At 39.3% G+C, this 25,905-nt stretch overlaps 1 long non-coding RNA gene and 1 pseudogene across 1 annotated transcript; one reads left to right on the forward strand and one right to left on the reverse strand.

Annotated features, from left to right (window-relative positions):
• Positions 1-42: 42 nt before the first annotated feature.
• Positions 43-25,905, reverse strand: LOC140500462 (uncharacterized). Its single transcript, XR_011965745.1, has 5 exons — positions 25,001-25,905; positions 23,740-23,959; positions 15,047-15,292; positions 5,661-5,892; positions 43-4,181 (listed from the first exon to the last, which is right to left on the reverse strand). It is a non-coding gene; the product is annotated as an uncharacterized lncRNA (long non-coding RNA).
• On the forward strand, positions 8,707-12,860 carry LOC140500461 (pleckstrin homology domain-containing family B member 2 pseudogene; annotated as a pseudogene).

Consider the following 25,905-nt stretch of genomic DNA (forward strand, 5'->3'; position numbering starts at 1 on the left):
ATATATATATATATATATATATATATATATAATATTTCCTCCAACTATCCTAATAGTGAGAAAACTCAAGGGTTGCAAATATCTTTCCATGTAGGAATCTAAACATTTCAACTTTGTAAAGCCCCTTAGGATTTCTCTTTCCTGTTTACCTTTTCATGCTTCTCTTGATTCTTGTATTTGAAACTCAAATTTTCCATTCAGCTTTGGTCTTTTCAGCAAGAATGCTTGAAAGGCTTGTATTTCATTGAACATACATTGTTCCCCCAGAAATAGCATACTCAGTTTTGCTGGGTAGGTGATTCTTGGTTTGAATTCTGGAGTTTCTCTGACCTCTGGAATATCCTATTCCAGTATTGTGTAAATACAATCAGGTCAACACAAGATCTAGTAGCTTTTACATTATAGCATCTCTCCTAACTCTTGTGTTATCCTTACAGTATTTCCACAACACTATAATTGTTTCTTTTCTGACTGCTTGAATTATTTTTTCTTTACCTGGGAACTCTGGAATTTGACTACAATATTCCTGGGAGTTTTCTTTTTGGGATCTCTTTCAGGAGGTCATGCATAGATTCTTTCAATATTTATTTTACCTTCTGGTTCTAGAATATCAGGGAAGTTCCCCTTGATAATTTCCTGAAAGATGATTTCTAGGCTCTTTTTGTTAATCACGACTTTCAGGTAGTCCAATAATTTTTAAATTGTCTCTCCTCAATCTATTTTACAGGTTATTTGTTTTTCAGTGATATATTTCACAATGTTTTCTATTTTTTCATTCTTTTGGTTTTGTTTTACAATTTCTTGATTTTTTATAATGTCATTAGCTTTAATCTGTTCCATTCTAATGTTTAAGGAATTATTTTCGTCAGTGAGCTTTTGGACCTCTTTTTCCATTAGGCCAATTCTGGTTTTCCATACAGTCTTCTCTTCAGTTGCTTTCTGGACCTCTTTTGCCATTTGGGTGTTTTAAGGTGTTATTGTCTTCCATTTTTGGGGTGTCTCCTTTAGCAAGCTATTGACTCATTTTACATGATTTTCTTCCATCATTCTCATTTCTCTCCCCAATTTTTCTTCTGTTTGTCTTACTTGATTTTCCAAATCCTTTGTTAGGTCTTCCAGGGCCTGTGACCAATCATATCTCTCTTGGAGGTTTTGGATGTAGGAGTTTTTCCTTTGTTATCTTCTGGCTATATGTTTTGATCTTCCTTGTTACCAAAGTAATATTCCATGCTTTTGGATTTAATTACTACTTTACTCTATTTATAAGATGTACTTTTTTTGCTTGCTTTCTAGGTGTATTCCTTCTACATGTTTATTCCTTTTATTACTATTACTACTGCTACTACTAGTATTGCTGCTCCTATAACTACTCCTACTACTGCTCCTACTACTACTATTGCTGCTAATGCTACTACTATTACTACTCCTACTCCTACTCCTACTTCTACTACTACTGTTACTACTACTACTACAATTACTACTATTCCTATTACTACTACTACTGCTACTACTGCTGCTGCTGCTGCTGCTATTACTACTACTACTCCTCATACTACTATTGCTGCTACTACTACTCCTACAATTACTACCACTACTACTACTTCTGGTACTACTAGTAGTACTACTGCTCTACAACTAGTATTTATATTAAGCATTAAGATATTAAATTTTTAGATCCTTGCAACATTTCTGCAAGGTGGGACATATTATTCAGCTTTTGCAGATGAGCGAACTGAGACTAAGAAAGTTTAAGTGACTTGATCATGGGCACATCACTAACCATTTTCTGGGGTAGGATTTGTACTCAGGTCGTACTGACTCCAGCTCAAGCTCCCCATCCACTTCATCACCTAATCCCAACATTTATAGGTTAACTTTCCTTACAGATTTCCTCCTTTAACAACTCTTCCCTCCATGTTCCCTGTTTTCTTTAGGTGTTGATTCACTTTCCTTTTTCACCACTTAATAACTTGACAGTCACACCTAAGTATTTTCTCTGAGTTCTCTAAGCAGCAGATAGGCAGATTTATCCAACTTTTCTATTCCTTCTGTCCTTACCAATGTGTCTCACTTTCCTTTTCTTATTTGCTATACATTCTACATTTCCTTGAGTTTTTTCCTCCCTTCTGGAGAATTTTTCATTGATCCTTCTCAATCTGCAGTCCTCATTAGATGGTTTCCAGCTTTCTTCCATCATCTCAAATCTTCCTTCCATTTTTCCACAAATTCTCCTATATTTCAGCTCCCCAAATTCAGTCTCTGGCCTTCTTCATCCCTCCATCTAAAGTCTTTTCTCTCTTCTTTTTTTCAATATATCCTTTTCATTTCCTCTTCATTTCTGATCTGCTAGTTTTGAAGCTCAGTTCCTGGGAATGTGGTGGACACAATATTCCAGATTGTTGGGTGAAAAGTTTGCTTGCCATCACCACTTCCTGCATCTGGTATAACTCTTGAGTCATGCTCTCTAAATAATATGGCTGTTCCTAAATCAGGAGCTGTCAAGGTAGTGTTGATTCTCTTAGGAAACCTCTCATGTGATCTCAGATATTTCCTTTTCTCAGATGGATGTCGTATTTCCTTGCCATCTTCTCATTCCAGTAAATGGTAGAATGGTTTTTAAGCATTCTCATTAGTAGCAATTACTGCAGATGATGTACATGTAGATGATAAACATCCCCAAATGTTTGATAAAATTTAACTAATACTATATTTACTCATATGTCTCATTCTTCATTTGAAATTCTCCCCAAAATGCCTATAGCATGATTTGCTCAACAATATCTTCCTCCTAGTCACTAGACACCTGCTACACACACCACCTGTCCAGCCCCACCACTGGACCTCTTTCGAGATGATAGAATCTCCAAAGCACAGGAAACCCAAGGTTGAAATGAAATGAACAGTACTACAGGAGCAATTTGCCTGTTGACACACCCAGAACAACTGGTATGATGAAGAAGAATATTAGTGTGGAAAAAAGTATTGAGAAGGTTTTCACTATGGACTTGAGCTTTCCACAGATGCCAATCAATTGAAAAATAACATCCCAGAGACAAAACCTCACCATGAAGAGGCCCCTTAGCAGATCACAAGCTTTTAAACTAGGTTGAGGGTTCACATCTACTGAAACTTCTTCTAATTAACCACCAAGCACTTTGAATTTCATCCTCAAAAGACTAAGCAATGTAATTATTCAATAATATGTGTAAAAAATTTTGAAACTTTCAAAGTTATATATAAATGTAACTTCAATCAACTCAAGTAGGATTAAGGTAGAAACAGCTTGTGAGTTATTTTTTATAATCAGTTGCTTAACATGACATTGTAGAGGTGAAAATGGATCATTCATTTAAAATAGAAAAACAGGGTATAAATACATTAACACCAAAACAAGTTTCAGTACCCACAAGTCAACCAAGTTAGGTCACCAGAATTTCTCTCACATCCACCTTACAATCTCCTCTATCCCTTCTACCTTGCCCCCTACTCTCATCCTCAAACCTGCCCCCCACCCAGGTATTGAAGTTTCTTTCTGAGTCTAGCTGAGACCTAGGCCCCAACTCTAGGGGAGCTCATGGAGGGATCAATAACTCACCCATCTGATGACCACCAAGGGTGTCCCACGTTGAAGTCTGACGCACCTCAGATACACTGAGAGGGTAGAGGCGACTGCCACAACCACTCCCAACTGGAATGACTAAGGTCTTCCTGGACAAAAGGAAGGCTGTCCCATGCCAGGTGGGGAAACCTCCAGAAACCAAATCAGTCCTGCTGCTTGAGTGCTAAACTGCAGGTCCCAACAGGAGGACACAAACCCCTCCCCCTGCTGGGAGGTGACTGGCCATGCCTTGTTCTTCCCCTGTAGATGGGGTGATTGTCCTCCTCCTCCTCCTCTTCCTTCTCCTCCTGTCCTCATGCTTTTTCGTCTCACCATCCTCCTCTCCCTCATCTTTCTCTCATTATATTCCTCTTCCTCTTTTCCCTTTTCTCCTCCATTTTTTCATCCTCTCCTCCTCTCTTTCCAGTCCCTGCTTTCTCCTTGCATTTCTTTTTCTTTTTCCTTCTTTTCCTTATCTTCTTCTTCTTTCTTGATCTTTTTATGACCCTTCCTTTTTTCTTTTGTTCTTCCTTTTCCTTTTCTGCTTTCTCTTCCCCATCAGTCTTTAGGCATAGCATGGAGCCTAGCACAGATAAACAAGAACATAGTAATTGTTGTATCCATATATCTATTGAGATGGCCCCATTCCCAATCAATGACACTCAACTCCCCAACGACCTTGGCCCCATCCATCACACCCACACTCAAAAGCAGCACATGGATAAAAATTGTTTATCTGAATAATCTTATTCCTATGCAGTTGGATGGATGATTATGGCTATGAACAAAGTTAGGACTGAATGGTATATACTCCCTACCACCAGTATAAGTGATTCCCCACTAGCCAACAACCTCTCCTCCTTTGAGAACCTGTTCACAAAATGTCCAAACATAATTGCAGGGAGGCGTCAGAGTAATCCAGAATGGAACACTCAAGGATCTATAATAAGAAGCTCACCTGCACAGGAGATTGGCCCCAGGACCAATGTTCAGATACTCTGAGCCTAATTAGACAACAATGGATTCTTTGTTCTCTCCCTTCCTTCAAGGCTTTGAACCCTAGAGATAGGTCTCAGGGTAAGCAAGGGAGCAGCTCAGTGATTAAAGCCTGATGAAAGGCACACAACATGGCCCCATTCTTCCTTCACCTGCCTAGAACACAACTGGCTGCATCTGTATCAATTGTTATTTAGTAGGGAGTGCCTTCTGGTACCAGTCTCTGTAGACAGCAGCAGGCTGACTCAATGTTCAGTCATGATTTTTCTATCAATGGCCCCTAAAGATTCCCATAAACTTCAAAGGAAACTAGGCCTTATCAAACCCGCCACTTAGTGAGAATTTCCTCCTTTGTAAAAGAACCAATGCAGGGTTTCTTTAAACAGGTGCCTGCCTGAGTACACTAGTGTTTGCTCACAAAGGTGTTAATTTATCATTCTTCACTAACGGGAAGCAAGGACAAAGTATTTGTGCTTGATGTTAATAAGACAAATAAGAAAAGAGGAGTTAATGTATGAAAATTCATTTTATGTAGAGAAAATAATAAATTATCATTATATATGGCTTAATGGTTTGCAAAGTGCATTGTAGATGTTATCTCATTTCATAATGATTTGGTAACAGCCCTGTGAGTTAGGTGCAATTATTGTCCCTATTTTACATACAAGGAAACTGAAGTCAAGTGATTTGTCCAGGGTAACTCAGCTAGGAAATGTCTGAGGCAACCTCTGAACTCAGGTCTTCCTGACTTTAGGCTCAGCACCCTTTCCCTCTGGGCCACCAAGCTGCCATCCCTTCATTTTCAAAAGAGCAGCTCTGGACTGTCACAGCATCCTCCCATATTAATTATCCTTTTAACTTCCTTTTTCTTCCCCTTCTCCGTTCCTTTGACCCAACCTTTTCACATCACAGTTTATCAGATCTGTGCCCCAATCACAGACTTCCCTGTCCCACTCAGGGACAATCAGAAATCAGAGAAACTCAACTAAGCTCACTGACCGTATTCCCTCCTTCCCCAGACATGTTTGCATATAAAAATGGTCTTCCAGAAACCAAATCCACTTACCTTAGGGAATAAATTGCAGAGCGTTTCCAGCTCCATGCAAAGGAAACACTTTCTAACAACGAGGGCTGACCAAAATGCAATGGGTTTCTCAGAATCTTCACCACATTGATGATCTTCAAAGGTTTGAGATAACCATTGATTAGGATGGTGTTGAATAGTCTCTTGGCTGATGAGTTATATCAATTATTTGAGAGGAACTTTTGGTTTTCTTTCCAATACTGATTCTGTGACTCTGGAAGAACAAAAGTTTGAAATCTTTTAACTGGCTGACAGGAGTATGGAATTTGAGTTGAGACGTCTTTCAGCATCTCTTAAAAGTCACAGGATATTGGTATGTATGTATTCTGCCATCAGTTAGTTCTTGGTTTTAAAGCATTAGTAAAGGCTATGATTGTCAGTTTTACATAAAATGGAGCAGATCCCAGCCCTGCCTTGGCCACCCAGCACTGAAAGTAGCAGATCCAAGCAGGCTTCAGGGACAGAATGTCCCACAGCACCCCAGATCCCTCAACCCACAAGTGTCAAATATCAGTGAGCAGATCCTTTGGACTGGCTGAAAGGGGAACATGATTTCCCCATACCTCAGGCCTGCTCAGGTGGCAGCAGGAGAGGCAGCAGCAGACAGCGTTCCCAAAGCAAGCAGTAGCCTGCATCCATTGTTGAAGGTCTCATCAGAAAGCCCCTGAGGGAAATGAGCCCTCTGTGGTGGCCCTGTCCCCACCTGAGCAGCTGATCTTAATCTCACACTGAATAGCAGCCTTGCCCCTGCCCAAAGCCCCTGAGGCTTGGGAGCAGCTCATTTGAATCTCAGTCCCCAGGTGCTGGCTTGATGGTCGTGAGGCCAGGTGGCAGTGGAGAGGATACTCTGAAGTCAAGTAAGTGGCTGGGAAAATGCCCAAAAAAGGGAACAAAAATAAGACCATAAAAGCTTACTTTCTTGAGGAACAGCTGTCTGCCCCCATCCTTTCAGATGAGAAAGAACAAGGCATACTGTCACAGGAAGTCAAGGCCTCTGCCTCCAAAGGTAACTTAAACTGCTCTCAGGCAATAGAAGACCTTAAAAAAGAATTTAGCAGCTTACTTAAGGTGAACCAAAAAATCTTGAGGAAAATAACAGTTTTAAAAAGAGGCTAACCCAATTGGAAAAAGACATCTGAACAGCCATTGAGGAGAAGGAGGTTTTAAAAAGCAGAATTAGCCAAATGGAAGAGAAGGTTTAAAAGTTTATGGAATAAAAGAATGTGTTGAAAGAAAGAATTGAGTTCAGGGAAATGAATGACTTTGAGTTAAACCAAGCAGTTAGTAGACAAAACCAAAAATTTGAAAATATAGAAGATAACGTGAAACAACTCATTGGAAAAACAACTGGTCTGGAAAATAGATCCAGGAGAAATAATTTTAAAATGATAGGACTACCTGAAAGCCATGATCCCAAAAGAGTCTAGATATTATTTTCCATGAAATTACCAAGGAAAACTACCCTGATGGTCTATAATCAGAGGGCAAAATATACATTGAAAGAATCCAGTGATCACCTCCTGAAGGAGACCCAAACAGAGAAACTCGTAGGAATATTTCAATGTTTCAATAATTTCAATATTTCAAAAATACTCCTAGGAATATTCCAAATTTCAGAGTTTCCAGATCAAGGGGAAAATACTGCAAGCAGCTAGAGAGAAACAATTTGAGTACTGTGGAAATATAATCAGCATAACACAGCATCTGGTAGCTTCAACATTAAGGGATTGAAGGGAATGGGATATTTCAAAAGTCAAAGGAACTGGGATTGAAACCAAGAATCACCTACCCCTCAAATCTGAGGATAATACTTCAAGGGAAAAAAGGGTCATTCAATGATATAGATGACTTTCAATCATTCATGTTGAGGAAAAGACCAGATCTGTATAGAAAAATCTGACTTCCCAAGACAAGAATCAAAAGAAGCATGTAAAGGAAAACAGGAAAGGAAAATCATAAAAGAAACACAAAAGTGAATCTTGAACCAAGTAAATGAGAGCTGGTTTGAGTCCTGATCTCCAGACTCTAGACAGAACAGTTCTGCAGAGATGACCCTGTGGTCCATAAATAGAGGGTTATTTGTTTAGGACACTGACTCCCTAATGAGCCCCCAGACAGCACACTAAATGTGAATGTGCTATCTAAAAACAGAAGTGAGCTTAGGTCCCTCAGGTGACTCTCCTCACCAGCCAGTCCCTGTAAAGCCGCCAGTGGAGGTGACCTAGCCCAGGTCACTTCAGATTTCATCCTGTGTTGTTACTGCACAAGGTTCCTGTCTGAAAACACACTCAGGAGCCAGCAGTGGCACCGCAGTATCTTCAGACTCTGGTGAGAAAACGGGTGACCTCAGAGGAGACTCAACAAAGCATGTGTGGGGATAAGGGAACAGAGAGACAGGGCACAGAAGGGAGGGTGAGTGAGGGAAGAAGAAAAGGAAAGGGAGCACTGCATGTTTGGTAGTGTAAGACTGTAATGTTCAAGTTATGTGCTGTCCCTGAGGACACAGCTATTTCAAGGGAAAGACATGAAGTTCAATCACATGATAAGAAAAATGACAGCAGCTCCCCCCCCCCCCAACAATCCAAGCAGGGCATATTCTCTCATAAATAGACACAGTGTGAGTGGGAAGAGGATGGATCTATGAGGATCCTAACTAAAGGGCAACCTTGTAGGGCATGTGTGGTGCTGGGTTCTAGGTGGAGGGTCAGCTGACACTTGTGATGTTGCAGAATAACTCATGTCTTCTCATTTGGCCTGTTTCCTGCTCAGTATGGAGTCTGCTAGACACATTGCTCCACATGTTCTCCTTGTGTTGTGGTGGTTGCTAGTCACATCCTCTCAGCTGGGTCTTTATCTGATGACTACATACATATACCTTGGTACATATATACATATATATATGAGTATGTGTGTACTCACCTAAACATATATATATATATATAAACCCACCACAACACACACACATACACACATGTGTGTATGTATATATAAAATATTCCCTCCAACTATCTTAATACTGAGAAAACTCTCAAGGGTTATAATTTTTTTTCCATGTAGGAAAGTAAACAGTTCAATTTTGGTAAGTCCCTAATGACATCTCTTTCCTGTTTACTTTTTCATGCTTCTCTTGATTCTTCAAAGGAAGTGAATCCAATATTCAAATGAAATGCACAATACTACATCATTGGCATGTTGACACACAACAGAAAAACTGGTATAATCCAGATGAATTTCAGTGTGGAAATAATTCTTCAAAACTAATTGACTATTGACTAGAGCTTTCCACACATGCCAATCAATTGACAAATAAAATACTAGAGAAAAAATGTCACCATGAAGTGGCCCCTTAACATCTCACAAGCTTTTAAACTTGGTTGAGTGTTCACATCTACTGAAACTTATTCGAATGAATACCTTGGCCCTTTGAATTTCTTCCTCAAAAGATTAAGCCAGTGTCCAGTAGGGAAGAGCCCGAGCAAGTGCATCCGTCATTTGTCATTCTGACCAGACTCCCACATGAGTTTCGTGGCCAACTGAATTCTCCAGAAGGTGAAAGGATGGCATTTGTGAAGAGTGGTTGGCTGCTTTGACAAAGCACGATCTTGAAGAGGTGGAAAAAATCCTGGTTCGATCTGTGGTCAGATGACCAGCTAATTTATTATGACGACCAGACTAGGTAGAATGTAGAAGATTGACATGCTGGTGGACTGCATCAACATCCAAATGGAAAATGAGTGCTATGATTTTTCAGGCTCCTGAGGGTTAGCCAAAAGACCGCATACTGCAAATTGTTTTCCCTGATGGGACAGCTATCAATCTTTGTGCACAAAGTGAAGATGATTGCTTGGCATGGAAATTTGCACTCCAGGATGCCAGAATAAATACAGCTTATGCTGGCTCAGCAGTCATGTATGATGAGACTGCTGTTGCTCCATCTCCTCTTCCTTGTACAGCTTATGCCACACAGTCTCCAGAGGTATTTGGCTATGGTCATTATAATGGTGCATAGCCTCCAGGAACTCAAGTTATCTATGCCTACTAATGGGCAGGTTTATGCGATACCATACCAGTATCCATATCCAGGACCTTATGTACAGCAGCCTGTCAACCATGTCATCGTCTGTAAGCATTACTGGGATCACGATGGAGACCTGGCTCTGGGAATGCTGACTGGGGCACCACTGGCACGGCCTTGGGATCTTTGTTCTGGGTCTTCTAATACATCTTTGCATTTGTATTTTCCAAAATCTGTATTTTATTTCCTGTGTGCCATAATAATATCCTCTTTTAATACAAAGATTTTTAATGACAGTTGCAATAGTACTTTTAAAGACATCTTAATGATAATTAGTCAGTATAAATTTCAAAAGGTAGTATTGTAAGTGTGCTATTCTTTTGAAATATGAATTAAAAGGATACTTGATCATTTCAAACTCTTTTATAGAACTTAGTTGTATAAGAAAGACTTACTTGAGCTGATTCATTTTGAAGAACATTATCCCTGCAGTTTTAAATGCAGAGCATAAGAGATAGCTTTGTCAACCATCTTAGAAGTATGCTGCTCATATAATGACCCCTGAATATCTGATTATTTCTGGCAGGGAAAAGCTCAAATAATCCAACTGCTAGTTCACAACTTAAGAATTAACTGTGGAACAATCTAGGTGTTGCTGTTGGCATGGCAGGGTGGTAAACTATGCACCATAAAACAATATTGACCTTTTGCACCACATACTCCAAAGAATAGTACCCAAGGCAGTGCTAACACTCCATGTACCTCTGCAGTTGGCTCTATCATTATCCAGTGGTGCTCTCCTGGTGGTCCTGTTTTCTTTGTTGTGAAGGAATTTATTTAATCCTGGAGATTGGAACTGAGAGGTTTCTTGTCAAGAGCTGCCATTCAGGACAAACTTGTAAACAGGACTGGAAACCTATTGTTCTTTGACATAATTCTGAAGCACAGAGAGTTGTAAAAGCAGTTTAGAGGCTGAAGTGATTGGTGTTTGTTTTTCTTTTTGGAAGTCAATACTACCTTTGCATTTAAAAGATGGCAGACGTGACTTTTCCCTCCTTAATATAATCTTTTCTCATGGATCATTTCATGAAATCTGCTTTCCTGTACTTGAAAACCCAAAATGTATTATGTTCCAAATCGACACTTATTTGAAAATGAGAAAGCAATAGGAGGGAAACGGGGGCTCAGGGAAAGAATGAGACGTACATTGTTAGTGAGCAGTCATTCCAGAATTTTTAATGGTGGGATTGCCTCATATGTAGATTGCACATATTTTTTGTTTCTGCTATTATCCATAGTTCAGGCATTTTTGCTTCTTCCTAAACTTTTAATTGAGATTGACTTAAAACCTAATACTTAAAACAACTATACTTAAGGTATCAAGGACATAGGATGAGAGCCATGTTTGTAATATTGAAATAACTCAAGATCATCTTAGGTTACACTTTAAAAATGATGATATCTCTCTCTGAGAGATGTAAAACACTGATGATTGCACTGTCATGATTAACCAGAGTTATGTTAAAGGAATGGAAGCAATTGAACATACACATGGTTATGGGTGGAAAGATAGCTCCTCTATTTGAACAAGTAGACTGGCACATTTGTTCTCATTAATTCCCATCCAAAGCTTACAATTTGTGAGTATGTTTCTTTGGAACTCAGTGAAATTATGTACAAGAACAAAACAATCAAAATCTATAAACCCAAAACACACCAGAAGACAAAGACCATATGGTGATTTGATCATTACTTCATTTGTTAAAGAAATATTTATTGAATGCCTGCCATGCATAAGACAAAACTACAGTCCTATCTTGTGTCCTAATTTATATATGTCTTTCCCTATTTTCTATGATGTGGGGCTTTTTTCTTTTTAAATCTCATTTTAGAGTTTGAGATTTTCCCCTGTCCCCTATGTAGTGATGATAATTCCCATTAAGTCCATTCTTCGTTATATGCATTCTGTTTTATTTTTTGGATGACTGATAACCTATCATTGATTCCTTCTAGTTTACTACTTCTATATCTGATGAAACTTAACACTCCATGTCAAATTGAAATCCAAACCAACTATATAATGAACTCCTGGATACTTGGCAGTTCCCATAGGCCTTTTCTTTCTTTCTTTTTTAACTACAGATGTCTGCTTCAGCAGACAAGAAATGTACGAGTGCCATCTTACTTGGTATTTGACAGAGGAGGGAAACGTCACAAGAGGTCTGATTGTATAATCGCTTAATACTTTAAAGTCATTGCCATTAAGGCTTTGAGCTGTATTTAATAAGAATATCAAAATAATAACAATTTAAACAATGTAGTTAATGGGACTCTTCTAAAGCACTCTGAATTGAAGGGATATATTTTCAATTGAACAGCTTTGAATGTTGCAAAAAAAGATTAAGCTATGTTTAGAATTAAATAATATGTGTAAAGGAGGTTGGAAACCTTAAATTTACATATACATGTAACTTCATCCAACACAAGTGGGGTAAAGGAGGGACAGCATGGGAGTTATTTTTTATAATCAATTGTATACTGTACACTGTAGAGGTGAAAATGGATCCTTTGTTTAAAATAGAAAAACAGGGTATAAATACATCAATAAATTAATGAATTAACTGATTAAATTAATTAATTAACAAGGTATAAATACATTAATAACAAAGCAGATTTCCATGCCCATGAGTCAGCCAAGTTGGGGCACAAGAAATTCCCTCACATCTCCCTCACAGTCTCCTCTATCCCTTCTAACCTTCTCCCTAGTCTCATCATACAGCCTCTCCCTCACCTCCCTCACCTCCCCCGAACCCCCAGGTACTAGAAGTTGTTTGTGAGTCTAGCTGAGACGTAGGACACAGCTCTAAGGGGCTCATGGTGGGGTCGATAACTCACCCATCTGATGACCACCAAGGGTGTCCCATGTTGCTATTTGGGTCCCCTCAGACACAATGAGAGTCTAGACACAACTGCCAGGAGCACTCCCAACTAGGAAGACCAAGGTCTTCCTGGACAAGGGGAAGGCTAGCCCAAGGGAAGCCTTCTTCTCCTTCTTAGATCCTTTGAAGACTGTGCTCTTCAAACTCAGGCAGACCCTTTCTGAGCTCTCAGGTCTCTTTGTGTTCTCATGGTATCCAGTGACAACGCTTACATAATAAGGGGAAAACTGACCAGTCCCTGAAGACTTGTAATCAGAATCTTTGAACTGGAGGTAGCCACCTGACTTAGGCCAACTGCCTCCAAATATAATTGCGTACAAGGTATTTTCCTTTGAACACATGGCAACAACAGTTTGGCATTTTATATTTTTCTGAGGTCTTTTTCACTTCTGGCTCTAACTATGGGAGGGCCTGCTCCCTATCCTCCCACTTTGCCCTCATGCAAATTAGTTAAGCCCTCCCAGATTGATATTTTTGTTATAGTCAATGGTCAATTAGGTCATCTTTTGTCTGCCTTTTGACCTAGGTCTGGCCTCAGTTCAACTGAGGCCTGGGAAAGATCTTCATTTAGAAACACCAAGGTCATCCACTGCTTCCTTAGTCATCCCTGCTCATGTTGACTTTGTTCTTACCACAGGCCTTTGATGACTAAAGAAGAGTGAGGGTGACAATTTTGCACAGCTTTACCTCACTTAAATACAATACCCAAAAGAGGACCAGCAAACTTAGGCTACCCACCTCAGAGGGTTGCTGGCAGAAAGGTGCTTTCCAACCTTAAAGCCTACGGCAAGTAGAGTCACTTTCATCTACCTAAAGGGCTTGCACTATGGATGTCTGAATTAGTGTGCTTATTTCCCACCAAGATATATAGAAAAAGACCCAAAGATAGACACACACACTGCAAGAACTTTTCATCCATCTGGGCACAGTGGTTAGATTTGAAAGGGGGACTTGGTTGGATTCTGTTGGTTCAGGGTACTGCAGACTTCAGATCAATGACACTCAACTACCCTTTCACCCCCATCCATCATACTCACACTCAAGGGTAGCACCTGGATAAAAAATGTTTATCTGAATAGTTTTATTCCAGGACAGTAGGATGGATGATAATGGCTATGAACAAAGTGAGGAGTAATTAATAGATACTCCCTGCCCTCAGTATAAGGGATTAGCCTCTAGCCAGCAGCCTGTGCTCATTTGGGAACCTCTTTATAAAATGTGAAAACATAAGTGGAGGGAGGGGACAGGGTAATCCAGACTGGAACACTCAGGTCTCTCTACTAACAAGCGCACATGTACACGACGTTGGCCAGCAGGACCCATGTTCAAATACCCTTAGGATAATGAGAAAATCTTTGATTCCTTATTGACTACCTTCCTTCAAGGCTTTGAACCCTTCAGACAGGACTCAGGTTAAGCAAGGTGGCACCTCAGTGATAAAAGCAGAATGAAAGCCACACAACATGGCCCCAATCTTCCTTCACCTGCTTTGTCCACACCTGACTGCATCTGATATCAATTGTTATTTAGTAGGGATGGTCTTTGGGTACCAGTCTCTGTTGACAGCAGCCAAGGACTGGAGAGCAGGGTGATTCAATGTGCAGTCACAATTTTTCCATCAAAGGCCCCCGAAAGATCCCTTTGAACTGTAAAGGAAACTAGGACTTATCAAAGTAGCCATTTAGTGGGAATTTCCTCCTTTCTAAAGGTAACAATGGAGGGTTTCTTTAAACAGGTGGCTTCCCTAGTGCACTTGTGTTTGCTCACAAAGATACTAAGTTTGAATTTTTCACAAACTGAAACCAAGGATAAGGTACATCTGAATGATATTAAGAAGACAAATAAGGAAACATGAAAAGGGAATTTAATTTATGAAAATTCATTTTATCTACAGAAAATAATAACCACTTACATAGGGCTTAAAGTTTGCAAAGTGAATTGTACATGTTACATCATTTGATTTTGATAAGAGCCCTGTGAGGTAGGTGCAATCATTGTCCCCATTTTACACACAAAGAAACTGAAGTCAAGCAATTTTTGCAGGTCAGCCCACCTAGGAAATGTCTGAAGGAGGTTGTGAACTCATGTCTTCCCCACTCTAGGCTCTGCATCCTTACCTGGTGGGTCACCTAGCTCCAATGCCTTCATTTCCAAAAGAGCACTGCTGGATGTGCACCATATCCTCAGATGTTATTCATCCTCTTTCCTCCTTGTTTCTTCCCCTTTACACTACCTCTGATCTACCCCTATCACATCAAAATTTACCAGGTCTATGTCCCATTTACAGCCTTCCCTAGCCCCCTCAGGGACAACCAGAAACCAGAGAAACTCAACTAAGCTCACTTAATGTATTTCACCCTTCCCCAGACATGCTTGCATATAAACAGGATCTTCTAGAAACAACATCCACTTACCTTCAGGAATATATTGTCAAGAGTTTCCAATTCCATGCAAAGAAAAGACATTTTAATAATGAGGGCTGTCCAAAATGCAGTGGGATTTCTCAAGGCATCATGGGTGATCTTCACCATAGTGGTGATCTTTAAAGGACTGAGATGACCATTGATTGGGAGTATTGTTGAAGATTCGTTTTGTAGATAATTTTTGTGAATTAGTTGGCAGGAACTTTGGGTTTTCCTTCCAATATTGATTCTGTGACTCTGGAAAGATAAAAATTTGGAACCTTTTAGCTGGCTGACAGGAGTATGGATTTTGAGTTGAGAGGTCTTTCAGTATCTCTGAAAAGTCACAAGATATTGGCAGCCATGTATTCTACCCTAAGTCATTTCTTAGTCTTAAAGCTTTAGAAAAGGTTGATATTCCTTCCATGATTATATGTCAGTTCTAGGTAAAACAAATTCCTTAGGAAAATATATAACAAAATCAGTTGTTAGGCTATTAGCACAATAGCTAGCCTTGTGAAATGTCACTGTTGGAGGAAATATGAGAGGAAAACTTGCGTGAATAAGTGTATTTAGTTGCAAAGAGGCCCTCTGGAATATGGTTCCATTTGCATGAAGAGGATGCTTTTGAAAGAGGGAGTCTTTTTTACAGTGACATTCTTGGAAAGAGTTTTTTGGTAAGGATTCTCTTGAAAGAAGGAGGGTTTTTATGTTAGTTTTATTAGGAATGCTAACTAATCAACTAAGAGGAAATATTTTATTTAAATATTTTTGGTATGATGGGGAAGAAAATGGAGAAAGGAAGGGAGAAACTCTTTGGAGATGATATAATAAATAGGTATTAAATGTTTAAATGGCTTATAAAATATCACCTCTGAAAGACGAACAAATAGGAGCTTTGGGCTACCTTTTCACTGAATAATCTCTTCTCATTGGCCTTCTTTGTGTTCCAGTGGCAATGTTGGCTGCCTGGAGCTGCCTGGAGACAGGCTCCCTGGCAGCCTTACTTCCCCCTGGCATCAGGGGAGGATGCAGGGATTATACTCAGGCAATTTATTTTCACTTTTTCTTTTCAGTCTCGTTCTGTTGTCTCTTGATCTCCAAATAATACGAGGAGCCTATGGCAACCTGCGCTATGTAAATGCCATCCAGGATTTTCACTTCTTGGGCCATGGTTGGAAGACTTGGACTTGTGATTGCCATAGCCCAATTCATGGAAGGTTGGGAGAGGCCCCAGCTGATGGTGCTCTCATCTGCTGCTAAGATAATACCGATCTTCCCACAAGCTGAGCTTCTTTATTTTCTATTACTTTATTTGTTTTCAGTGTTCTACCTTCACTTACGTAATTTGAGTATTTTCCCCCTCCCTTCCTCTCCTTCCCCCCTAATTTTCCTCTCTTCTTGACACAGTATACAAGTTTATATAGGTTCTACTCATACGTTCCTATGAAATACATTTTCACCTTAGTCATGTTGCAAAGCAGAATTAAAACGAATGGGAGAAATCATAAAACAAATGAAAACGTAATGCAAAAGAAAATGTTTTGCTACATTCTGTGATCGAATTCTGTAGTTCTTTCTCCAGATGTGGAAGGCGTTTTGCCTTAAAAGACCATTGGGACTTTGTAAAGTCCTTCCATTGCAATGAAGTTCTAAGTCTAGCAGAAAAACTACTCGCACAGTATGGTTCTTGCTGTGTACAAAGTTCTCCTGGTTCTGTTCCTTTTGCTCAGCATCAGTTCATCTAAGTCTTTCCAGGCCTCTCTGAAGTCTTCCTGTTCATCATGTCTTATAGCGCAATAGTATTCCATTTCATTCATATTCCACAATATATTCAGCCATTCCCCAATTGATGGGCATCCCCTTGATTTCCAGTTTTTGATTACCACAAAGAGTGCTGCTATAAATATTTTTGTACATTTTTGTACCATTTTTATGATCTCTTGAGAATATAGTCCTAGAAGTCGTATTACTGAGTCAAAAGGTATGCGTATTTTTTTAGCATTTTGGCCATAGTTCCAAATTGCTCTCCAGAATGCTTGGATCAGCTCACAGTTCCACCAACAATGAATTAGTGTTCCAATATTTATCATCTTCCTGTTTTGTCACATTAGCCAATCTGATAGGTTTGATGTGGTATTTCAGAGTTGTTTTGATTTGCATATCTGTAATCAATAGTGATTTAGAGCATTTTTTCTCATGACTATACATAGGTTGAATTTCTTACTGTAAAAGCTGCCTATTCATATCCTTTGACCATTTCTCAGTTGGGGAATGATGTGTATTCTTGTACATTTGATTTAGTTCTCTGTATATTTTAGAAATGAGACTTTTATCACAGATACTATGCAAAAATTCTCAGTTTTCTGCTTCCCTCCAAATATTGATTGCATTGGGTTTGGTTGTGTAAAAACTTTTCAGGTTAATGTAATCAAAATTATCCATTTCGTACCTCATAATGCTTTCAATATCTTCTTTAGTCAAAAATTCTTCCTTTCTCCATAAATCTGATAAATACACTATTCCTTGCTCCACTAATTTGTTTATAGTATCAATCTTTATACCTAAATCATATACCCATTTGGAGCTTTTTCTTGTGTATGGTGTCAGGCATTGGTCTATGCCTAGTTTCTGCCACACTGTTATCCAGTTTTCCCAATAACTTTTGTCAGACTGTAAGTTCTTATGCCAGAAGTTGGGGTCCTTGGGTTTATGAAACAGAAGATTGATATATTCATTGATTCCTGTGTCTTGAGTATCTAACCTATTCCACTAGTCTGCCTTTCTATTTCTTATCCACTACCAGGATATTTTGGTAATTGCTGCTTTATAACACAATTTGAGATGGGATACAGCTATTCCACCTTCCCTAGCATTTCTTTTCATTAGTTCCCTTGATATTCTGGACATTTTGTTCTTCCGGAGGAGTTTTGATATTATTTTTTCTATCTCTAGAAAATGATTATCAGATAGTTTGATTGGTATGGCCCTGAATAAGTAATTTAATTTAGGTAGAATAGTCATTTTTGTTATATTAGCTATGCCTACCCAAGAGCAAGTGCTGTTTTTCCACTTACTTAGATCTGAGTTTATTTGTGCAAAAAGTGTTTTGTAATTGTATTCATATAGTCCTTGGATTTCTTTTGGGAGGTAGATTCCCAAATATTTTGTAGTGTCTACCCTAGCTTTAAATGGCACTTTTCTTTCTATCTCTTGCTGTTGGGCTTTGTTAGTAATAGATAAAAATGGAGAAGATGTGTGTGGGTTTATTTTGTAACCTGCATCTTTGCCAAAGTTGTTTATTATTTCAATAGTTTTTTACTTGAATCTCTAGGATTCTCTGAGTATATCATTGTATCATCTGTGAAGAGTGTTAACTTAGTTTCTTCTTTGCCTGTTCTAATTCCTTCAATTTCTTTTTCTTGTCTTATTGCTACAGCTAACCTTTCTAGAGCCATATTGGTTAATATTGCTGACAATGGCCATGCTTATTTCATCTCTGATTCTTATTGGGAATGCATCTAACGTATCTTGATTATTCACCTCCTTAACTGCTTTCTTGTTTGTTCTGAGGGTAGACTTCTCCAGTTCAGAAAGGGAGAGGTTGAGGTCCTCCACTAGTATAGTTTTGCTGTCTATTCTTCCTGAAACTCCTTTTACTTCCCTCTAAGATTTCGAATGCTATACCACTTGGAGCATATGTGATTAGAAATGATATTGCTTCATTGTCCATGGTGTGTTTTAGCAGGATATTGTTTCCTTCCTTATCTCTTTGATTAAATCTATTTCTGATTGTGCTTTTTCTGAGATTAGGGCTGCTACCCCTGATTTTTTTTTATATCAGTTGAAGCACAATATATTCCACTCCAACCTTTTACCTTCATCCTGTGTGTATCCCCCTAATTCAAATATGTTTCTTGTAAACAACATATTGTTAGATTCTGGTTCATAATCCATTGTGCTATCTCTCTCAGTTTTTTGGGAGATGTCATCCCATTCACATTCCCAGTTATGATTACTATCTGTGTCTTTCACTCTTTATATCTCAAACCCAGGTGGAAGAACTTACCATACTGAAATTAATCCTTTTATATTTAGCACATTATTCAAAGGCAATAAAGATCTATTCCATCCATTTTTTTCCATTTAAAAAAAATTCAGACCTGTATTTCTTCTTCTCAGGGTCTTCCTATGCTAAACACTGTCACTACCATCATCAACGGTGGTTCAACAATCTCATCTAGCAATTCCGTCAGTTCCCAGAGATGTCATTTTCTTAGGGTCCATGATTTGAATTCATCAAGGACATCTTTGGTCTCCTTATTTAATTGGCTAATGAAACAAATGTCCATATATTCATAAGTATAGAGTATATATTTGCTAAGTCGTATAAATTTCCTAATTAGTCATTTTCATTCTATCCTTTCTTCTTCAAAAGTTATTCTTAAACAGAGAAAAAACAAGTGACTTGATCATGGTCACATAGCTAATAATTGTCTGAGGCAGGATTTGAACTCAGGTCATACTGACTCCAATTCTAGCTCCCCATCCACTGCATCACCTCATTCCATCTTTTACAGGTAGACTTTCCTTACAGATTTATTCCCTTAAGAACTCTTCTCTTCATGTTCTCTGTTTCCTTTATGGGTTGTTTCATTTTAGTTTTTAACCTGTTAAAAACCTGACTAGCTATTTTCTCTCAGTTCTCTAAGCAGCACATAGGTAGACTCATCCAATTGTTTCATTCCTTCTATCCTTACCAAAGTGTTTCACCTTCCTCTTTGTACTTTGCTATACCTTCTGCACTTCCTTGAGTTGTTTTCCTTTTTGAAATTTTTTCCTTTATCCTTCTCCATCTGGAGGCCTCATTAGATGGAGTCCACCTCATCTTCCATAAACTCAAGTCAATCTTCAATTTTTCCTCAATTCTCCTAAATTTCTCCTCCCCAAATTCAGTCTCTGCCTTTCTTCACGGATCCATCTAAAGACTTGTCCATCTTTTTTTTCTTCACTTCATGTGTTTCATTTTCTAGTATTTCTAGATCTATTCCTTTGAAAACTAGGGTCCTGTAGATATGGTTCCATATTACAGATTTTTGGGTGGAAAGGTTGCATGCCATCACCACTTGCTGCACCTGACCAGGTCTTGAGGCATGCTCTATAAAGAATGCTGCTGCCCCTCAATCAAGAACTGCTCAAGGCGAGGTTGGTTCAATTAGCAGACCTCTTACGTGATCTGGGATTTGTCCTTCTCTGAGAAGGATGTTGTTGCATTTTCTTGCCATCTTCTCGTTGCAGTATAGATTAGCATAGTCCCCAAGCATTCTCATTAGTAGCAATGATCATAGATGATGGAATGCATACAAGCCCAAATGTTCAACAAATTTTAACTAATACTACTGTTCTTATTCACTCCCAGGCCTCACCTTGTATTTGCCATTCTCCCCAAAATATATACAGCAAGCCTAGCTCAACCATATCTTCCTCCTACTAACTGGATACCTGCTACACAATCCAACTCTTTAGCCCTACACTGGACTTCTCTGTAGACCACAGGATCTCCAAAACAAGGGGAGCCCAATATTCAAATGAAATGAGCAATACATCTTGGCATGTGGACACACAAGAGAACAACGGGTATAATCAGGAAGATTTTCAGTGTGGAAAAAATTCTTCAAAACTCATTGACCATTGACTAGAGGTTTCCACACAGGCCTATCAATTGTGAAATAAAATATTAGAGAGAAAAATCTCACCATGAAGTGGCCCCTGAGCAACTCACAAGCTTTTAAACTTGGCTGAGGGTTCACATCTAATGAAACTTATTCTAATGAATCCCCAAGCCCTTTGAGTTTCTTCCTCAAAGATAAAGCCATGTTCATTGTTTAATAAAATATGGAAAGGATTTTGAAATATTTATAGTTACATATAAATGTAAGCTCATTCAACCCAACCGGGGTAAGGGAGGGACAGCATGCAAGTAAATTTTGTAATCAATTGTATAACATTACACTGTAGAAGTGAAAATGGATCATTTATTTAAAAGAGAAAAATAGTAATAATGCCCATGAGTCAGCCAAGCTAGGCCACTTTAACTTCCCTCACAACTCCCTCCAAGTCTTCCCTATGCCTTCTAACCTTCCCTCTACACTCATCACCCAACCTGCCCCCCCCACCTCCCCAGGTACTGAAAGTTGTTTGTTAGTCTAGCTGAGACCTAGGCCCCAGCTATAGGGGATCTCATGGTGGGGTCAATAACTCACCCATCTGATGACCATCAAGGGGGTCCCACATTGATGTCTGAGTCACCTCAGATACAATGAGAGACCAGAGGCAACTGCCACTACCACTTCCAACTGGAATGATGAAGGTCTTCCTGGACAAAAAGCTGTCTGCTTCAAGCCAGGTAGGGAACCCTCCAGAAACAAACTCAGTCTTGCTGTTTGAGTGCTAAAGTCCTGGGCCCCAAAGGAGGGGAGGGGAACTGTCAAAGGCCACAAAACCCCTCCCCCTGCTGGGAGGTGACGGGCCATGCCTTTTTCTGACCCTGTAGATGGTGTGGTTGTCCTCCTCCTCTTCCTCCTCCACCCCCTGTCTTACTGCTTTTCCTCCTCTCTGTCCTCCCCTCCCTCATCTTTTTCCTCCTGACCATATTCCTCTACTTCTCCCTTTGCTCCTCCACTTTTTCATCCTTTCCTCCTCTTTCCAGTTCCTGCTTTCTCATTTCTTTATCTTTTGCCTTCTTTTCCTTCTTACCTTTTTCTTCTTTCTCACCTTTTTGTGCCTCTGTCTTTTTTCCTTTCTGTTTTCTCTTCCTCATCACTTTTTCTCTTTTCTTTCTCAGCTTCCTCTGTCTCATCTTGATTTTTCCTTTTCTTCAATTTGCTTTTTTTTTTTTTATTTTCTCTTCCTATTTTTTCTCCTTTCCTTCTTTTTCCTAATCTGTTTCTTCCTCCAGGCAGTCTCAAAATCTCTTTTCTGTTCCCCATCAACATTTCCACCGAAATTAGAGTTTTTTCCTCCTACCTAAAGGATTTGCACCATGCATGTATGAATTAGAATTCTTATTTCCTGCCAAGATACACAGACACAGATGCAAAGGTAGATGGACACACTGCAAGAACCTTACATCAATCTGAGCAAAGTGGATAGATTTGAAAGGGGGACTTGGTTAGATTTTGTTGGCTCAGAGTACTGTTGAATTATGTGCCTACATTTCCATGGAGCCACACCCAAATTAATAAAATTTCGTTATAGCATGGAGCCTAACATAGACAAACAAGAATTTAGCCAGCATTTTATCAATCTCTCTATTGAGATATCCCCATTCCCCATCAATGACACTGAATTTCCCATACTCCACCCCCATCCTTCATACCCACATTCTAGAGTAGCACATGGATAAAAAATGCTTAGGTGAATAGTGTTATTACAGTGGAGATAAATGGAAGAAAATGACTATGAAGAAAATTAGGGCTAAGTGATGTATATCACTTATCTGAAGCATAAGTCTCTACCCCACAGCCTCTACTCCTCTATGTACCTGTTCATAAAATGTCAAAACATAACTGGAGGGATGGGACACAGTAATCCAGAATAGAATACTCAGGGTTCTATATTAAAAAGTTCACAAGCACAGAACCTTGTCCAGTAGGACCCCTGTTCAGATACCCTTAGGCTAATTAGAAAACAATTGATTCTTTGTTCTCTACCTTCCCTCAAGGCTTTCAACCCTAGAGATAGGACTCATTTTAAGCAAGGGAGCAGCTCAGTGATGAAAGCAGGATGAAAGTCACACAACTGGCTGCATTTGATATCAATTGCTTTTTAGTAGGAATGGCTGTTGGGTGCCACTCTCTGTTGACAGTTGCAAAGGACTGGAGAGCAGGATGACTCAATGTTCAGTCACTATTTTTCTATCAAAGACTCCCTAAAGATCCCTTTAAAATTTAAAGGAAACTAGGACATAAAAAACCAGTTATTTAGTGGTAATTTCCTCCTTTCTAAGGAACCAGTTCAGAGTTTCTTTAAGGTGACTTCCATAGTACACTCGTATTTGCTCACACAGATATTAATGTATAGTTCTTCACAAACTGGAAGCAAGGATAAAGTATTTATGAATGTTGTTGATATGACAAATAGGCAAATAAGAAAACATGATTTACTTTATGAAAATTCATTTTATGTACAGAAAATAATGAGTTACCGTGCATACAGGGCTTAAAGTTTTGCAAAGCACACTGCATAGCTTATCTCATTTGATGGTCATAAGAGCCCTGTGAGGTAGGCGCCATGATTGTCCTTATTTTACGTAGAAGGAAAGAGAAGTTAAGTGATTTGTCCAGGGTAACTCAGCTAGTAAACATCTGAGGCAGGATTTGAACTCAGGTCTTCCTATTCTAGGCTCAGCACCCTCACCATCTCAGCCACCTAGCTACCATGTTTTCATTTCCCAAAAGGCAGCTCTGTATATTCACAATATCCTCAGATGTTATTTATCCTCTTTCCTCCCTTTTTCGTACACTTTCCTCTGCCTCCAACCTAGCCTTATGACACCAACATTTACCAGGTTTATGTCCCATTCACAGCCTTCCCTGTCCCCCTCAGGTACAACCAGAAACCAAGGATACTCAACTAAGCTCCAAGTGTTAATGTATACACCCCTCCCCAGACATGTTTGTTTGTGAGAAACAAAATCGATTTACCTTAGGGAATAAATTGTAGAGAGTTTTCAGCTCCATGAAAAGAAAGACTTTCTAATAATGAGGGCTGTCCAAAATGCAATGGGTTCCTCAGGGCATCATGGGTAATCTTGACCACAGAGGTATCTTCACATGTTTGACGTAACCACTGAGAGGGGTATTGTTGAATAATCTCTTTGCTGATGAAACTTTGGTTTTTTCTTCCAATATTGATTCTATGACTCTGGAAAGACAAAAGGTTGAAATCTTTTAGCTGACTGACAGGAGTATGGATTTTCAGGGGAGAGGTCTTTCAGCATCTCTTCAAAGTCATAGGATATAGGCAGCAAAGCACTCTGCCCTAAGTCAGTTCCTGGTTTAAAGTTTTAGAAAAGGCTGATATTCCTTCTATGATTAAATGTCAATTCTAGATAAAATTTACTAATTAGGAAAAGCAATAAACATTCAATTGTTAGGCTATTAGCACAATAGCTCCCCCTGTAAAATGTCACCGTTGGGGTCAATATGAATGGAAAACTTGCATGAATAGGTGTATTTATTGGCATGGATTTAAATTCTCGATCCCAATTCAAGCACAAGATAAGAGATTCTGAAATAAGAAGAAACTTTCCATACTTAATGGGATATTCCTCAGTTAGATACTTGACCATATTGTCCCCTTCCCCTCACAATTTAGACCTACCTAGACCTTTTAAAAGCAGCAGCAAGAAGCATATGTCATATCCTGCTTTCTTTTCTCTCATTCACATACATTTTTCATTGCTAAACTCAGCTTACTCCCTCAGGGTTGGCCTTTTGGCAGCAGAGATAATCAGCAAGGATTCACATCTACTGGAACCCCCATGCTCTCTGAGTTTCTTCCACAAAGGATCAAGGCATGTTTATTATTAAATAATATGTGGAAAGGATTTTGAAAGTCTTAAAATAACATATAAATGTAAGCTCATTCAAGCCAACTGGGATAAGGGAGGGATAGCATGTCAGTAATTTTTTGTGATCAATTGTGTAACATTACACTGTAGAGGTGAAAATGGATCATTTACTTAAAAGAGAAAAATGGTTCAATGCCCATGAGTCAGCCAAGGTAGGCCACCAGAACTTCCCTCACATCCCCCTCCCAATCTCCCCTATACCTTCTAACCTTCCCCCTACACTCATCACCCATCCTGCCCCCCTACCTACCCATGTACTGAAAGTTGTTTTGGATTCTAGCTGAGACCTAGGCCCCAGCTCTAGGGAATCTCATGGTGGGTCAATAACTCACCCATCTGATGACAATCAAGGGTGTCCCACATTGATGTCTTTGTCACCACAGATACGATGAGAGACAAGAGGCGACTGCCACTACCACTCCCAACCAAGGCCTTCCTGAGCAAAAGTAAGGCTGCCCCAAGCAAGGTGGGAAAACCTCCAGGAACCAAATAAGTCCTGCTGCTCGAGTGTTAAACTCTTGGTCTCAAGAGGAATAAAAAGGGACTCTCAAAGACTACACGACCCCTCCCTCTGATGGGAAGTGCCTGACCATGCATTTTTCTTCCCCTGTTGTTGGTGAGGTTGTCCTCCTCCTCCTCCTCCTGCTCCTCCTGCCTTCCTGCTTTTCCTTCTCCTTGTCTTCCCATCCCTCACCTTTCTCCTCAACATATTACTCTTCTTAATCTTCTCCCTTTCCTCCTCCACTTTTTCATCCTTTCCTTCTCTCTTTCCAGTTCCTGCTTTCTCCTTCCTTTTCTTTACCTTTTGTCTTGTTTTTCTTCTTATATCTTTCTTCTTTTGTGACCTTTTTGTGCCTCTTCCTTTTTACTTTTCTGCTTTCTCTTCCCCATCACTCTATCTTTTTATTTCTCAACTTCCTCTTTTCCTTCTTGGTTTTTTCTTTCTCCTCTTCAATTTGCTTTTTCTTATTCATTTTCTTTTCCTCTTTTTTTTCTCCTTTTTTTTCTTTTTGCTAATCCATTGCTTCCTCCTTGCACCTCAAAATCTGCTTTTATGAACCATCAACATTTATTTTTTCTTCCTCCTCCTTTTTTTTCTTATTTATTTAGCTCTAATTCCACAATTTCTTTTGTTTTCTACATTTTCTCCTCTTGCTCCCCCTACCCCAAGAGCTCCTTGGAAGTCTGTGCTCTTCCTCTTCAGGCAGACCCTTTCTGAGCTCTCAGGTCTCTTTGT

This window comes from Notamacropus eugenii, chromosome 4 (assembly GCF_028372415.1).
Source record: "Notamacropus eugenii isolate mMacEug1 chromosome 4, mMacEug1.pri_v2, whole genome shotgun sequence".
NCBI classification, from domain to species: Eukaryota; Metazoa; Chordata; class Mammalia; order Diprotodontia; family Macropodidae; genus Notamacropus; species Notamacropus eugenii.